Here is an 11,805-nt window from a genome sequence, read left to right as displayed (position 1 = left end):
TAAAATGTTTTCCTATTTCTCAGTCTTTTAAAATCCCAAATGTCAGATAAAGCACTTATCTCTGGCTTTTGCTTAATTCGTTTTTTTGGTTGATTTTTTTTTTTTTTTTTTGTAATAAAAGCTTGTCAGGCTTATTTAGAAGGATCGCTTGATTTGAGCTCTCTGTTTTGTTCTTTCTTACGGTACACCAAGTTTTCATCAGCTCTCTGTTTTCAAGGTACGATCCACATTGATCTGAATTGCTGCTTGAAACATTTTCTTTTCAGTCTTTCATACATGTTCATCACACTATGCATTTGCTGGGTGAGAAGTATCATCCTTAATAATTCTGTAAGTTGGCCCACCTGTTAATGTAATTGTCCAAAAAGCATCATAGTTGATGCTGTAATTAGAATAAGGAACTTTCTGGCTTTTGGGAGGAAACATGTATGAAATGTTCATTGCTGTGTGTTGTGCCACAGTTCAGACCTGAGAGACCATAAACCCCAAAGAGACTTTTAGATGTCACCTGTCATAAAGCATTGGCAGTTGCAGAAACAACAGCTGATTAATTATTTATTGTGTGACTATTAGTTATACAAATACGTGTCCATGTAACTATGCAATGCAAAATTTCATTAAAAGATGTATGGCATAATTTACAAGTAACTTGCATTAAAAGGCTGTTCTCCAGCATATGTAATAGTATTCAATATTGGTTCTTAAACTGATAGTGTTTACGATCTCTTGGTCTCAAACATTTTATAGAGCAACACTCTCTGACAGATGGGGAAACCTAGACACACGGGTCAGAAAGTGTCTAAGGCCAAGCATGGGTTCAGTGACACCTATGAGCCTATTCTTTTGCTCCTAATTTACATGTCATTTCTGATGTTGTCTTGTGTTTTCATTAGCAAGTGGTGGCAGTTTGAGGAAAGCTCCATGTGTACAGGTACTCAGTAGTTTGGTTTTTTTCTTCTTCTTAAAGCACAATGCACAGTCGAAATGGAAGAATTATGGAGCAGAAGAATTACTATTAGTAGTGGACACGATCCCACTAGCATCTGTTCTCATCTGTTCGGCATTTTCATTAGTGACCTGGGGAATGGAAGAGAGAGTTTGCTCTTTACATAGCAAGATCCAGGAGAGCCAGGTGTACCAGAGGTTATCATGATCCCAATGGTAGTGGTACATTTTGGAAATATCTGAAGGCAAGAAGAAGAATGCAATTCAGCCAGGGAAGTACAAGGTATTACAACTGAGAGAACTAAATGTGCAGACACAGGAGAGTCTGTGTAGCAATTCTTTGGAGAAAACTGATTTACTGGCAGATCACAAGCAGACCATGAGCCAAGTGGCATGCTGTCATGAAAAGGGCAGGCATCATGCAAAGGTACCTTACATCTGCATGTGAATGACAACCACAGGGCAAAACTTCCTAGTCCTTTCAAATTGATAAGGTCTCAGCTGGGATACCATGTTCTGTTTGAGGCGCTCTGTTTGAAACATGATACAGGCAAGATGGAAGAAGAAAAAAAAATGGTGGTTTGTTTTTTTTTTTTACCCCTTGTGGAGAAGCAGAGAAGAATCTGGATTGCTCCCTGGATTGGGGAGTACCCATGTTGGGTAAAAGTAGCAAATTTAGTCTACAGTTACAGTGAAAAGAACCAGGTTAGATACTGTAAAGTTGTTTTACTGTAAGCAATGAGAACCACTGAGATTGCCAGGGGGGCTGATGTTTTCCTTGTTCTGGGTACTGGGTCCTTGTCCCAGTTGGCTGTGTCATGCTGCGTGGTGGCGAGCAGAACAGATGGGAGGTGAAGCTCTGCCTTTCAGGTCTGGGCAGCTTTCCTTGGCAAAATACAAATGGATTTGTGAAGAAGCAGCTTGGTCAGCCTGTTTTGACTGGTGGCCTGGCTTGCTCTTGATCCCCGAGTCCCGAGATCAGGAGCAGCTCTAATATAGGCTTTGCTTGTCGTTCCTATAATCATTCAGGAATAAAATATACGAGGGCTTTATTAAGGTTGTTCTGTAAAAATGTTTGCTTGGTGTCTTTGCTGGTCAAATAGCACAGGGAGTGCCAGCAGTGATCAGGAAAGAGAAGAAGCCAGGTGACATGACCATGCCTCTGCACTGCATCTTGCCTTGTGTGAGCATTTTCAGGCAGAGATGTCTTCTACCTTTGCCAATTGTAAAATCTCTGGTGACTGGAAAATGTGTGAGGAATCCTCCCCGTGGTATTTTCACCTTTCAGACTGTTCCTGGCAGATCACAGCAACAAATCACAAATTAACCCTGTAATCTGTTCACAGATTACAGTTTAACTCTGGCCCTGCTTTGGAAATGCTGAAAGCCAAGTGATGCTTCCTGAGGTTCGGGTTTAGCACTGCTTTGACCGTTGGGTTATCTCAGGAGGTCAGGCTCCAGTGATTGTATCTACCCGAAGGAAACAACAAAGTTTATAAATGTCGCAGAATTGACAGTAGCACTATTTTAACATAATGCATTTTCTTTGGAGACTTTCCAGGATGCCCCAAAATTACTTAAGCAACCTCTGTAAGTGAGCTCTGTACTGTGAGATGGCTGCTGTGTAGCTGGTACCCAAGATGGCTTGTTAACAGTGAGCTGGAGCGTGTCCAGAAAACCAGTGTCTCACCTTTGATTTGTTGTCCTCCTTCAGATGAGGCTAAGCAAGGGCTGATGGATTGGCTTTGTTGCTCGGTTAATCATTTTGCATATCTGTGGAAAGTTACAGGTTCACCTTACGGCTATGTTAATATATGTGTTCTCTAAATTTAGCAGAAGCCTAATTTTAGCAGTGGTGCTAGGCATCTTTTTGATCAGCCTTCCTCTTGTCTCTGCAGGATGGAGAAGGCCAATTAAGCTACTACCTGTCACAAAGCTGCAAAAGCCCTTTTTTCAGTGTTGCTATTTCCCCTTCATTAAACTTAATTATCATAATTCAGCACCTTTGCCTACAAATATCTCCCTTTGTCTTGCTGGCTGGCTGGTCATTTATAGCCTCCAGTTTACCCAGTTTCTCTTTCCTGTGTGCTGCAGGTTTAGACACTCGTCATCCTATTGACTGTTCCTGTTCCCCGGTGCTTCTTGTAGTTCTTCTTAACAGCAACTCTTTGGCTGGGTGACTCAGCTTTCTCATTCAAACAGAGGCCACAGAGTATAAAAATAAGCTCCTTTAAAATCCAGACATGGTAATTGAAATTAATTAGTTTTTAAAATATTTTTTCCTATCAAAAAATCCCGTTTCCTTAAAAATCAATGCGTTAAAAAGCAGGTTTATTTGTCTCTGTGCTTCCTTATTTTGGCAAGGTTTTTGTGAAAGATTAAATCTGAAGAAAGAGTTTGTGTTCAGGTAGTTCAGTTTGGAGTTGTGAAAGTGAAGGTACAACAAACTTTTCCGTGAAAGTTTTCCATAATAACTTTCAACAGAACAATTGGATTTGAAATGTTCGTGATGTTTCAATCAGCTGTCATTGAAGTGTAATTCATTTCATCTTCTGTTTGGAGACTAGCTTGATTAATCCAGTACTATTTGTTTTCCTGAATAAACGCTATTTATTATTTTTTAAAATTATCAGCCTGACTCAATGAGATGAGCTTTAACGGTATGCCGCAGAATAATATGTTTTATGCAATGAAATTATGTTTTGTGGAAGCCATACCACAGGGCACATTCCTTGAAAAATGTTTTTTAAATTCCCAGAAGAAATCATTGCATGTAATAAGGTGAGTGGTCCCCGTCTGTAGGAGATGAGGTTTAGACGTGTCTTGTGTTTACATTTTTGTGAATTAATTCTGCTGATAGGTTTTAGAACTGCTCCATTCTTCTCAAAACTGTAGATTCTGTCCCTTGTATCCCAAAATGGTTCTTTTTGTCCAAAAGTCTGGGAAAAATTTTTAGTTTAGTTTAGAATTCTATCCCTTTACCAGCTGTAATCATTAACCCAAGTTGTAGTTTAAGGAAGTCTGAGGCAAAAAAATGTAGAAATATTAGAAGCTGGTATCTCTGGATATACTCCAGAGCTTCAAGAGAGCAAACCAGGGCAGGAGGTTGTGTGTGTGTGCTTTTGTCTTTTAATTGGTTTATATGAAGTTATCTGTTTGCCAATGCAGAAGACAGTAAAAATGAAAAATGTTGGAACCAGTGACACATGTAGTTAATTTTCTGAAGTAAGTAAATTAAGTACAAATTGGTTATTAATAATTCAGAGCAAGACGCTATATAAGAAATTGGGGCAGCTTGTCTGTCTTTTTCAACCATTAAAAGATTAGTCTGAGCAAGGCAGTCGAAGGCTTCCCTATGTGCTATTAAAGCCTCCCTTCTTCATTTATTAAAGACAGATCTAAATGATGCAGCAGGCTTGAGATGTTGCTGTTGCAACAGCCTGGTGTGTTGTGCCTTGCTGTAGACTAGGCATAAGATGGAAGGTGAGTCCGGTGCAGAAAATTTTGGGTATGCAGGATCTCCTGGAGACAGCCTCGTCATTTCCTTGTGGATTGTTGTTGTGGGTCGTGTGAAGAGGTGAGGAGCTGAGAGGGTAGGGAGATACGGGAGGGCTGTGCCCTGGGAGGAGGGTTGGAGGGACAGCACTGTGATATGTGGAGTTAAAGACCTCAGCTCCTGGCTCTGAAGTGGTCTCCAAATGTGGAAGATTTCCTCTACGCTCTATGTATGTTAAAACATCCTTTGGTGCCCAGGAGGCAACGGCGTGATGCCCTGTGGTACCCAGGTCCTGGGAGCAGGCTCTGGACCAATGCCTCCATGGCTCTGCAGGTATTAATGTGCATGGTGCTATGCCCTGCTGTGCTGGCAATCCCGGGGTGCATCTCAGTGCTGGCCGTCTGCTCCATCCCTGCCCCCGAGCGGGACAAAGGCACCAGCCCAGCAGGGACTGGTACACGTGCACAGGGAGCTGCCAGACTGGGCAGGCACTGGCCACCCAGCAGCATCACGGCAGCTGGGAATACATGAGAGGAGGCACAGTGAGACTCCTGGTCCAATGAGCTCAGGGTGATTTTCTTCTTTAATACAAGAAATGCAGTTCTCCCTGTTATGGCTGTGTGACTATAGCGATTCTACCGCCTGCATGGGCTCCTGTACAATGATTTCTTTCTCCCTTTCTCCCAACTCATTCTCATACCAGGGGGGGGGGTTAACCTCGAGCCTGACTGCTCCCTACTGTGTAAACCACCTAAGGTTTTTTTGTTTAAATTGCCTAAGAAAACACTCTTTCCTCACCATTTGCCTTGCTTTTGCGTTCAGGCTGTACTTTGTGAGGTAAGAATTGCAGATCTCAGACCTGTCAGGGCTACAAAAAAAAAATGAAATAAAACCAGACTTCCCAAAGGAGAGGTATAGTTGCCACTTGGGTCCATGGGTAGAAAAATTCCCAATGGCTGGAAAACAGGGGGTTAAGGACTTTGGCCACAGCATTTATAACTTTTTTCTTTAGAGGGATGTTGTCATTTTGCTAACAGACATCCCGATGATCCCAGCTCCATCCTCAGTGTGTCCAGCAGATGGTGGTGGAGTTTCATCTACAGCTGCGATTCCTGCCGAGGGCCTGGACACCACCATTCCCATACCTCAGCCCCCAGGCTCTCCCTTAGAAACAAATCATCATTTCCTTGGCAGCCAGATGCAATATTTGCTTAACATGGAAAGCACTTCGTTTGGAGCTGATTTTATCTGTTGCTGTGATTGATTTTTTAGTTGCAGCTGTCAGGCTGTATTTGGCACCTGACATAAACGCCACCACCTTGAAAGACCATCTTTAATGTCTGTGGGCATGGAGCGGTGTTTATGCTGCTTCAAGAGAAAATTTACATTAGGGCAGAAGCTCTTCACCTAGTCTTCTTCCTGCAACCCTGGTCCAGACAGGGATTTTAAGGCAACGAAGCCATCACTCCAAGTCCAGAGCTGAGTGCCTTAAATTTGGAAGTGTCCCAGTTGCAAGACCAGACTTCTGGGTTGCAGACCCATATCAGATCCCTGCACCCTTCCGACCCATGCAAACTGATGTCCCTCTACAGCACTGGAAGGCAGAGAACTGGATCTTCTGCAAGGTAGGTAGAGAGGAGAGGTTGTGTCGTTGGGGTGTTTCGGAGAGCCTGGCAGGACTGCTGGCTCAGCCTATCCCCCTTTAGGTGTAAACCTTCCTCTGATGCTGGAGGAAAAGTCCAAGATTTTGACTGAATGTGGGTACAAGGTGCCCTCATAGCATCACTACATCTAAATATTCTGTAAAGCATCACAAGCATTAATTTAATTTTAAAATATTCTGCAAGGCTTCTCCTTGTGAAGATAACCTTCTTGAACTCAAGTGTCCTAGGAACAAGAGAGGACAGCCTAATTCATCAGCACACAGTGTTTTTAACTCAAAAACCTCCCAATGCACCTGCTAGTGCAAAGTAGGTTTGAACCTGCCCTAAATAAAAACTGAGGAGCCCCTGAGTTTAAGAAATCCTTCAGGGCAGGGGAGATGGCACAGTTCACTGCTGCACAGCACGTAGGTGTGGGCTTTGGATGGGGAGATGGCTGGTACCCTGCTGAGTGCCTCCCTCCCGGTGTCCAGATAGCTTTCTGGATCCCAGGTGATGTGTGTGGTTCATGCGCATTTCTCGACAACATTCTTGATGATGACAAATCCTGCCCTTTCTTCTTTCCTGCCCCTGCTCGGTTCCTCCCCGATGCCTGTACCCCCTGTTCCTAGGCAGCTGGTTTGAGGCTTTGCTGGGAGCACAGCTGAATGAAAATCTGCAGCTTCCCCCCGCCTCCATCCCCATTTTCTTCTGGATTATTTTTCAGGTGGATCAAAGTTCAGCTCCTTGCAAAGCATCGCTGGCCACTGTCAGCATGGTGGAGGAAGCCAGGTTACTGATGGGAATAAATGATGCAGAAAGGCTGAAAGGAGGACAGGAATGCCTTTTTTAGTATTTTTAAGGGCCTTTTACCCTTAAGGCTTTAAGTTTCTGTGGCCACTCAAGCAATTTCCAGGTAGACCAAAAAGCAAGGTGTGGGGAGCAAAGCAACACCAACACGGATGATGTACAGGGCAGAGACCATGCATGGGCCTGAATCTGAGAAAAGAGCATTTTCCTTAGAGATGGTTTAAAAGTGAGAAGGAGAACGGTTCTGGCTGCCAACCCAGAAATCATAAGACCAGAGGCACACTCTGAGCTGGAAGAGGCTGCATTTAACTCCTCGTGCCTGTCCTCTGCAGCCTGGCCTGCTGCACAGTTTCAGTAGCAATGCTATTTTTATTATTCTGCCACTAAACTGCTGACATCAGAATTTGGTTCCTTTAGTCAAAATGACAAGGAATTAATTCCTCTGTCTTAAACTTCTTGTGAGAGAAGTGGTCACTCTAGCACAAATACAACTCTGAAAGGATTTCTTCCACATCTGAAATATTAGCTAATCAAGCCTGGAGGAGATTCCTGGGTACCAACACAGCCACTGGAGGGCAGTTGTAAAACTCACAACTGCCCTTGTATCAGCTAATCCATCCCCAAATGATTCACTTCAGCCTTATCTTGTTGCAGCAAACATTTCCCTTTTGCTTTCCTACATTCCTTTCCCTCTCATTCCATTATTCTCAGATCCAGCAGCTTTTGGAGCATGCAGGGTGGCAGCTCCCTCTGCTCACCTGCCAGCTGGCAGCAGCGCAGTGATGCTACCGGTACCACCAGCATGGACAAACAATTGTTCTCCTGCCTCCAAGCATCTGCCTGCTTGGTCCGTGCACCATCTCCCTGCTGCTGCTGCTGGAGGCGCGTGCTTTGTAGCCCAACGGGGTGTTGAGCACAACGGGGAGTTTGGATATTCAGGATGAAAAGCCTTTTACAGCTCCCGAGTTGCTTTTGTGGGGGCTGAATGTGTCCCAGCAGTGAAAAGAGGGACACAGACCTCATGCATGCTGTGGTGACGATGGGCTGCGGCACGTTGCAGCCTGGCAGGAGATGCCAAACCGTGGCAGAGCCGCCAGCAGCAGGGAGGGCTGGATGGTTGCACCAGTTACTGACAGCGGGGTGATACTGGTGGTGGGGTGGGCAGCAGTCTCAGCTGACAGGCAGCCTGCTTCTGTAGGCACAGCAGGAAAGGAGTGTTCTGGGGAAGCATACACAAGAGGGCAAGAGGATGGACTGGACAATGTGTGAAAAAAAAAACAGCGGAGATTTCTCTGCCAGCTCCCATTGCTGAAACAGCCCAGCGCTGGACCAGAATATGCCAGAGCTGGCACCAGAGGAGGAAAGGGAGAGCAAGATGGGCCCACGAGTGCCAGTGCTTCAACTGGAGTGTGGTGCCAAGGCACCGTGGCTCAGGAGCTCCATCCTGGCAATCCTTCAACTCGATACAGGGCAGGGACACGATCATTTGAGTGTCTCTGGAAAGCAGTCATAGGCATTCATGTTGAGAAATTAAAGAACTTCCAACCTTCTGTCTTAGGAGCAGCTGCTTGGCTACCCCTCAGCTCCCCAGGCCGGGTGGGAGCAGCATCTGGCTCAAGAAGCAGGAGGGGGCTGCTGGGGAGAGGCGGCCGTGTCCCTGGGGAGCCCTGCCTGTGGGCTGGGGTGGGCGGCAGTGCCGCACGACTGGGCTGCTGTGGGACGAGGTGGCCTCGAGTTGCTCGCTGAATTGCACCATATGCCATCAGATCATTCCACATTAGACAAATCTGCACTCTGGATGATTTCCCTTTTCCACCATGCTTGAATGGAGATGCAAACACATACAAACACTCTCTATAATTTTCCTCTGCGTGGTAGATGCGACCTAAAAAAGTAAACACGCATGTTTCCCTATGGGCTGTGATGTTCCTCTAACTGGTGCTTTTGTTTGCCAGCTATAACACATCCCTTCTAGTCTGGTGCCTTTGCTGTTGTCACTGTGATCCCTCCTGCATCTCTCTGGTACTGCCCTGCGGCAGTTGGGATGATTTCCACTCTGCTCCAGCCTCAGTTAAGCAGTTTTTAATTTCTTTGGTGGCACCGACAGCTGTTGGCAAGAGCGAGGTAGAAACTAGATACCACCAAGAGGCCTCCAGAGCCTTGGTCCTGTCTGCTCTGCTCTGCTTGGGGTTGTGCTTGGCAGTTTTAAGAAATGTGGTTCTTCAGACAGCTGGGATGTCTGTCTGTCATCTTTTCCAGACAATTTCAAGCAGCTTGCACAAGTCAGAGAGACAGCAGATGTAGTAACGAGCTATGATGCCACCACTATGCAGCCCAGCTCCTTCGCTGTTTCAGGATGCAGCAGTCGCATGGCTGACCAGTCCCTCGGTGGTTTCGCTACTGCTTGTACGTACCATCGTGTTCCCTAGGGGAAAGGTAAGGGCTGCGGGAAGATGTACATCAAGGTGGTGGTTAGAGGAAATGGGATACAAATTCACAAGAAATACTGTTTCATTGGTTTTGCTCTTCATGGGATGCCATCCTTTACAAGTATAAATAGGTTACCCTCTCTTTTTAAATTCCTTGTGTTACTGGCTTCTGGGCATTGACTGTTTCCTCACAGCCCACAGGGGACAGAATTGCTGTAGGAAAATGAAGGGGAGAAATGAGTCTTTAACTTGACCTGTAACATCAGAGAATTTGAAAAATTATGGTTTTGTGGAGCTTTTATATCATCACCCTTTACAACTGAGCATCCTGAATGTTTTACAAATATAATTAAGTCTCATGCGGCTTCTCTGAATTACGTAAAGATAGAATTGCCTCATCGATCAGAAGAGAGGATCCAGAAGCTGCTTAACAATTTGAGACGGCGTTAAATGACACCAGCTCCATGAATACAAGCATAACACCCGCTTGAAACTTCTGTGTAAGAGAAAAATTTCAAGAACTGGACTACAGCTTTCCTCTCTTGCAGAAAAAGTAACACTGGATCATGAAGGGCTATATGAGGACCTCTCTTCCCATACCCTCCTTCTGTATCTCCTTTTGCTTTGTGAGAAAATCTTGTCTCCCTGGGTTAACTTTATTTAAGATTAAGTTTTCAAAAAGAAACAACCTAAGGGAAAATGCTCATAAAAGCCTCACCCTCTCTCCCAGTCCTAAGATGTTGTTGTTGGCTGACCGATGCTGATACTGGGAGCTGCTGGAAGGGAGGGCTGGACCAGAAGGATGGAGAGGCCAGGAGAGCACAGCTGTTAAGGGAACTTTGCGGAGCTGGGAGAAGGACAGCTGAAGCCAGGTATGATGTGGAAACCTCGTTAGAGAGCAGAACAGAGTGATTTAAAGGGCTGTCAATGTAGTATCAGTATGCAGGGGATGTTGCTTGTTTGGGAAGGAATTTCAAGATTGTTCCCACTCATTAGGATGACAGAAGCTCACCCAAAGAGATGAGCTAAGAGCAAAATGCCTGCCAATTACATATCAGGTGCTAGATAAATTACATAACCACACCTAGCTGAAGAATTTGGGTTTGGACCCCAGTTCATTAAAAAGTTTAACTCAAAGTAGAGACTGGCATGTAAACAATGCAGAGGGGCATCAGTCATTTACTCAATTTTCTCATCTCCTACTGAAATTATTCTCATTTTCTCTTTCAAACACCTAAGAAAGGCCCTGGATTAAATGTCTATCTTGAGCTTAATTGTCCATTAATAGTCCATCTTCAGCTGGACTGCTCCAGATGGGTCTTCTAAAGCCACTCTGGTTCAATGGTTTCTAATAAGACAACAACAGACCAGGACAAAATTAAAGTACAGTGTAAAAATTTGTTGGTGTTGGAAAATTCACGGATGTTTCCTGTGGTATACCAGATATGCCAAAGCGATTTTCAAATGTTTTAAAATTTCAGTGAGTACAGAAGATGTGCTAGAGATGTTATTTACATCTCAGTACCACTAACTGATCTTTTACATAGAAATTAGTTAGGGAAAAGGACCTGCATGATCTGGTGGGCATCAAACTGGTCGTGCACCGTTGCCCAGACCATAAAGCCCAGCTGCACTGTAAGCTGTGTTAGCTGGAGCCCTTGTGCTTCTTCCCCTCTACTGAACGTGTAAGAGGCCACATCTGGAATAATGTGCTAAATTCCACTACCACTATCCCCCAAACCTCAAAACAAAGGCTTGCTTTTTCCTCTTCTCAAGAGGGAGCAGACACAAGCTGCAACAAGGGAAATTCCTATCAGATACTGGGAAAAGCTCCACAGTGAGGGCAGCGAAAGCCTGCAGCGAGGGCTCAGCGAGGCAGGTGAATCTCTGTCGTTGGAGGTGTCCAACACCGGGCAGCAAAAAGTGCTGAGCAACATGGACCCTCCGGTGAGGCAGGTTGGGGAGGTGTTGGACCACCTGACTGCCAGAGGTCCTTCCCAACCTAAACCCTGTTGGGAACTGGGGCAGACCTGTGGAATCTGTATTTTTTAGTTCTCTAGGCCATACTTACACAAGTTAACAGCCATGAACAGACACCAAGGTTTGAATCGCTGTAAGAATCATCATCATTGTAAGGTCATGTTTGTTCTGCTTTCTTGCAAATGTAAAAGTGGAACTGGTGTTCTTATTTTAATTCCTTTCTTCACCACATATGAATTCACCCCTGCTGAGGTTTAATCTCCTGTGAATTTTCTGGCTTTGTTTCCTGCAGAACTGCTTTTGAAGAGCCTTTGTAAAGAATTGCATGGACTTTGAACGGAAATGGAAAGTAATTCAAAGCATAGATCTGTTAATCCTGAGAGTCTCAGTACAACCTCTTAATGTACATTGGTAAAATATGCAAAGTTATAGCAATCAATTACAGCATGGCTGCAATGAATCTGTTATTCGCTCATGCAAGGCACACTGTGTGAGGACTGATGAC

Source organism: Falco rusticolus, chromosome 9 (genome assembly GCF_015220075.1).
Source record: "Falco rusticolus isolate bFalRus1 chromosome 9, bFalRus1.pri, whole genome shotgun sequence".
Taxonomy (NCBI): Eukaryota; Metazoa; Chordata; class Aves; order Falconiformes; family Falconidae; genus Falco; species Falco rusticolus.
The sequence above is the reverse complement of the archived record's forward strand: the minus strand, read 5'-3'. Positions refer to the sequence as shown.